This window comes from Chiloscyllium plagiosum, unplaced genomic scaffold (genome assembly GCF_037043375.1).
Source record: "Chiloscyllium plagiosum isolate Xiang-an unplaced genomic scaffold, Cpla_swu_hap1 HiC_scaffold_20, whole genome shotgun sequence".
NCBI classification, from domain to species: Eukaryota; Metazoa; Chordata; class Chondrichthyes; order Orectolobiformes; family Hemiscylliidae; genus Chiloscyllium; species Chiloscyllium plagiosum.
Genome location: NW_028270158.1, coordinates 38,725,151 through 38,730,705, shown reverse-complemented (window position 1 = coordinate 38,730,705; position 5,555 = coordinate 38,725,151). Strand labels below are relative to the sequence as shown.

Genomic DNA, 5,555 nt, shown 5'->3' with positions numbered 1-5,555 from the left:
TGTAGTGAGTGAGCAAAGATAGAGTATTCGAGTGAGTGAGCTAAGATGGGGCATTGGAGTGAGTGAGCAAAGTTGAAACATTGGAAAGAGTTAGCAAAAATGGAGCATTGGAGTGAGTGAGCTAAGATGTAGTATTGGATTGAGTGAGCAAAGATGGAGCATTGGAGAGAGTGAGCAAAAATGGAGTATTGGAGTGAGTGAGCATAGATAGAGTATTCGAGTGAGTGAGCAAAGATGGGGCATTGGAGTGAGTGTGTAAAGATGGAGCATTGGAGTGAGTGAGCTAAGATGGTGTATTGGAGTGAGTGAGCAAAGTTGGAGCATTGGAGTGTGTGAGCAAAAATGGAGTATTGAGTGAGTGAGCAAAGATGAAGTTTTTGAGTGAATGAGCAAAATGGAGTCTTGATGGAGTGAGCAAAGATGGAGTAGTGGAGTGAATGAACTAAGATGGAGTATTGAGTGAGTGAGCAAAGATGGAGTATTGGAGTGAGTGAGCAAAGATGAAGTATTGGAGTGAGTGAGCAAAGATGGGGCATTGGAGTGAGTGAGCAAAGCTGGGGCATTGAAGTGAGTGAGCAAAGATGGAGCTTTGGAGTGAGTGAGCACAGATGGAGCTTTGGAGTGAGTGAGCAAAGATAGAGTATTTGAGTGAGTGAGCAAAACTGGGGCATTGGAGTGAGTGAGCAAAGATTGAGTATTGGAGTGAGTGAGCAAAAGTGGGGCATGGGAGTGAGTGAGCAAAGATGGAGCTTTGGAGTGAATGTGCTAAGATGGAGCATTGGAGTGAATGAGCAAAGATAGAGTATTGGAGTGAGTGAGCAAAGATGGGGCATTGGAGTGAGTGAGCAAAGCTGGGGCATTGGAGTGAGTGAGCAAAGATGGAGCTTTGGAGTGAATGAGCAAAGATGAAGTATTGGAGTGAGTGAACAAAGATGGGGCTTTGGACTGAGTGAGCAAAGATGGAGCTTTGGAGTGAGTGAGCACAGATGGAGCTTTGGAGTGAGTGAGCAAAGATAGAGTATTCGAGTGAGTGAGCAAAGCTGGGGCATTGGAGTGAGTGAGCAAAGATTGAGTATTGGAGTGAGTGAGCAAAAGTGGGGCATGGGACTGAGTGAGCAAAGATGGAGCATTGGAGTGAGTGAGCTAAGATGGGGCATTGGAGTGAGTGAGCAAAAATAGAGTATTGGAGTGAGTGAGCAAAGCTGGGTTATTGGAGTGATTGAGCAAAGATAGGGTATTGGAGTAGGTGAGCAAAGATGGAGCTTTGGAGTGAGTCAGCAAAGATGGAGCTTTGGAGTGAGTGAGCACAGATGGAGCTTTGGAGTAAGTGAGCAAAGATGGAGCATTGGAGTGACTGAGCTAAGATGTAGTATTGGAGTGAGTGAGCAAAGATGGTGCATTGGAGTGAGTGAGCTAAGATGGGGCATTGGAGTGAGTGAGCAAAGATGGGGCATTGGAGTGAGTGAGCAAAGCAGGGGCATTGGAGTGAGTGAGCAAAGATGGGGCATTGGAGTGACTGAGCTAAGATGGAGCATTGGAGTGAGTGAGCAAAGATGGAGCATTGGAGAGAGTGAGCAAAGCAGGAGCATTGGAGTGAGTGAGCAAAGATGGAGCATTGGAGTGAGTGAGCTAAGATGGGGCATTGGAGTGAGTGAGCAACGATGGAGCATTGGAGTGAGTGAGCTAAGCTGGGGCATTGGAGTGAGTGAGCTAAGCTGGGGCATTGGAGTGAGTGAGCAACGATGGAGCATTGGAGCGAGTGAGCTAAGCTGGGGCATTGGAGTGAGTGAGCAAAGATGGTGTATTGGAGTGAGTGAGCTAAGATGGAGCTTTGAAGTGAGTGAGCTAAGATGGTGTATTGGAGTGAATGAGCAAAGACGGAGTAACGGAGTATTGGAGTGAGTTAGCAAAGATGGAGTATTGGAGTGAATGAGCTATGGAGTATTGGAGTGAATGAGCAAAGACGGAGTAACGGAGAATTGGAGTGAATGATCTAAGATGGAGTATTGGAGTGAGAGAGCAAAGTTGTCGCATCGGAGTGAGTGAGCAAAAATGGAGTATTGGAGTGAGTGAGCTAAGATGGAGCATTGGAGTGAGTGAGCAAAAATGGAGTATTGGAGTGAGTGAGCTAAGATGGAGTATTGGAATGAGTGAGCAAAGATGGAGCATTGGAGTGAATGAGCAAAGATGGAGCATTGGAGTGAGTGAGCAACGATGGAGTATTGGAGTGAGTGAGCAAAGATGGAATATTGGAATAAGTGAGCAAAAATGTGGCAGATGCGGTTTAATGTAGGAAAGTGTGAGGTGGTGCACTTTGGATAAGAAGATTAAAAAGACAAATTATTACTTAAATGGAGAGACCTGAGAAATGTTCAGCCCAGAGGCATTTGGGTCCTCTTTTACACAAACAAACAAATTAGCATACAGATACATCAAGTAATTAAGAAGGTAAATAGAATTTTGGCTTATATTGCTCGGGGATTGTTGTTTAAAAACTGGGATGTCTTTCTACAATTGGACAGAGTGTTGGTGAAAACGCCCCTTGAATATTGCTTCCAGTTTTGGTTCCTGGATTTAAGAAATTATATCTTGGCAGTGGAGGTTGTTCAAAAGAAATTCACTATGCTGATTCCTGAGATGAAGGGATGACTTATCATAAACGGCTAAACAGTTTAGTCAGTTATTTATTAGAATTTAGGAGGTAAGTAATTATCTTTTGGAAACATACAAAATTCTGAGCCTCTTGACAGGTGAGACCTTCGAGAAGATGTTTCCACTGGAATGGGAATCTCGAACCAGAAGGTACATTTACAGACTTAGGCAGCACTCATATAAAACTGAGCCATAAAGGATCCCCTTTCAGAGTGTAATGGATGTTTGAAATTTTCTTCCCCAGAGAGTTGTGGAGGCTCGATCATTGAAAATATTCAAAGAGGACGTAGATAGATTTTGAAATATTGGACAGTTGAGGATCATGAAGAGAGGTTTGAAACAGGAATTTAGGCCTTGAGCAGATCAATCATGATCTTATAGGACAGTGGGACTGGATTGAGGGGCTGAATGACCTAGCTGTGCTCCTATTTGTTATGTTCCCAATAGCTATTAACTTTTCATATCCGCTCCTGTAGAAACTCTCTTGCACCCTGGATTATTTCATTTTATTGGTGTTAGTTGTCTCACCTCTAGCCTCATCCATTCTCTCATTCCATTCCTTGTCTTTATTTTATTGATCTTAATCATAGAACATTTACAACTTGGAAAGAGGATATTTGGTTGGATTTTTGAAAGCCCTCTAGAACATAGAACATAGAACATAGAAGAATACAGCGCAGTACAGGCCCTTCGGCCCTCGATGTTGCGCCGATCCAAGCCCACCTAACCTACACTAGCCCACTATCCTCCATATGCCTATCCAATGCCCGCTTAAATGCCCATAATGAGGGAGTCCACCACTGCTACTGGCAGGGCATTCCACGAACTCACGACTCGCTGAGTAAAGAACCTACCCCTAACATCTGTCCTATACCTACCCCCCCTTAATTTAAAGCTATGCCCCCTTGTAATAGCTGACTCCATACGTGGAAAAAGATTCTCACTGTCGACCCTATCTAAACCCCTAATCATCTTGTACACCTCTATCAAGTCACCTTTTTTTTTTATCAATCAATACAAGATTTTATTCATTTCCATTCAGGTGATACAGCCATTACATTCTTGCCAACATATTCCTTCTCCCTGGGGGATGCCAGATTGTCCAAGTCAGTAATGCATTCAGACAAAAGCAGACAGTACCCCAGGCCCCACTAACTGCTGTCCTCCAGCGAGAGCCTGTCAAACAGGTACTCTCCCAGCACATTCTCAGGAGCTCCCAGACGCTTCAGGTTAGTGATGTAGTCCCCAAGTCGCTTGATGATCTCAACCTCCTCATCCAAATAGTGAGTCTCCAGGAAGTCACACAGATGAGGGTCAGTCTGGGCAGTGGCGAGTTGGTGTAGATCCAGCAAACTCTGGTTCACATTCTTCTCCAGATCCAGGGCAACCTGCATTGCCTGCAGACCGTTACCCCACTCATCCCTCTCTGGCTTCTTCACATCCTGGAGGAGGACTCTGCCTCCACGCTGATTCTGGAATTTCAGCAGCTTCTCTACATGTTCCTGCTTCTCCTGGGACTGAGCTTTGAAGAACTGGGAGAAATGGTGCAGGGCAACATCATCCCGGTCAAAGTACAACGTCAAAGACTGATAGAGATAGGAGGCAGTGAGCTCCAGATTAATCTGTTTGTTGACAGCAGCTTCACAATCCTGGTGATAGTTTTGACAAACCTGGGAAGCCATTTTTTTGGTGATAACTATTATCTTACTAACCTACCCAAAACAAATCACAAACTCAGAATTACCACCAACCCTCTGGCAAGTGCATCTCACTTATTCTGCTCACCTGCCTCTAGAAGCCCTGCAAATCTTTTCTCTTCAAATAGCTAGCCAATTCCCTTTAGAAAACTTTGATTAAATCTGTCTCTATCATTCTCTCTGGCAGTGCACTTCAGATTCTAATCACTTGCTGTATAAATACAGTTTCTTCCCATTGCAGTTGCCTCGTGTGCCAATAAAAACTTAAATTGGTATGTTCTCATTCTCAATGGTTCTGCAAACTGGAACAGGTTCTCCCAACTACTCTGACCAGACTCTTCATGACTTTGAACATCTCTATTAGATTACCTCTTGATGTTTTGATGCCCAAGGAGAACAGCCTCAGTTTTGTCAATGGAACTAAAATCTCTCATCTTGAGAGCCATTCTTCTGAATCTTTCAAAGACCATCTCAAATACCTCAAGTATTGTGCCCACAATTCTTCAGTTGAGGCAGAACCAATATTTTGAGCTGGTTTATTGTAACTTTCTCATGTTTGTGCTCTATGCCCTAATTTATAATGCCCCAAGGTTCCATATGCTTTATTAGCTGCTTTCTCAACCCACCTGGCCACTTTTAATAATTTATAACTACTATGCTAGTATATGTCCTTGTTCATTCTTCCATCAATAACTGCAACATTTCTTCAATACAAGTGTCGAAGAGTGTGGTGGTAGAAAAACACAGTCGGTCGATGGGCTGAATGGCCTTACTTCCACTCCTATGTCTTATAGTCCTATGTCTTATAGTCTTATAGTCTTATGGTCAGGCAGCACCCACGCAGGCACATTCTCCCTGTGTCTGCGTGGGTTTCCTCCGGGTGCTCCGGTTTCCTCCCACAGTCACAAAGATGTGCAGGTCAGGTGAATTGGCCATGCTAAATTGCCCATAGTGTTAGGTAAGGAGTAAATGTAGGGGTATGGGTGGGTTGCGCTTTGGCGGGTCGGTGTGGACTTGTTGGGCTGAAGGGCCTGTTTCCACACTGTAATGTAATCTAATCTAATCATCCAAGGAGCAGGAGAATCGACATTTCAGGCATAAGCCCTTCATCAGGAAGTCTGAAATACAAGTGTACAAAATCACCCCAAGGGACAGGGTGTGGGAGAGGAAATAGATGCCTAACCAAAGGAAATATCAGGTAAATTA

At 44.1% G+C, this 5,555-nt stretch overlaps 1 pseudogene; it reads right to left on the bottom strand.

Moving 5' to 3' along the window:
• Positions 1-3,803: 3,803 nt before the first annotated feature.
• On the bottom strand, positions 3,804-4,334 carry LOC122560390 (ferritin, middle subunit pseudogene; annotated as a pseudogene).
• Between the last annotated feature and the right edge of the window lie 1,221 nt (positions 4,335-5,555).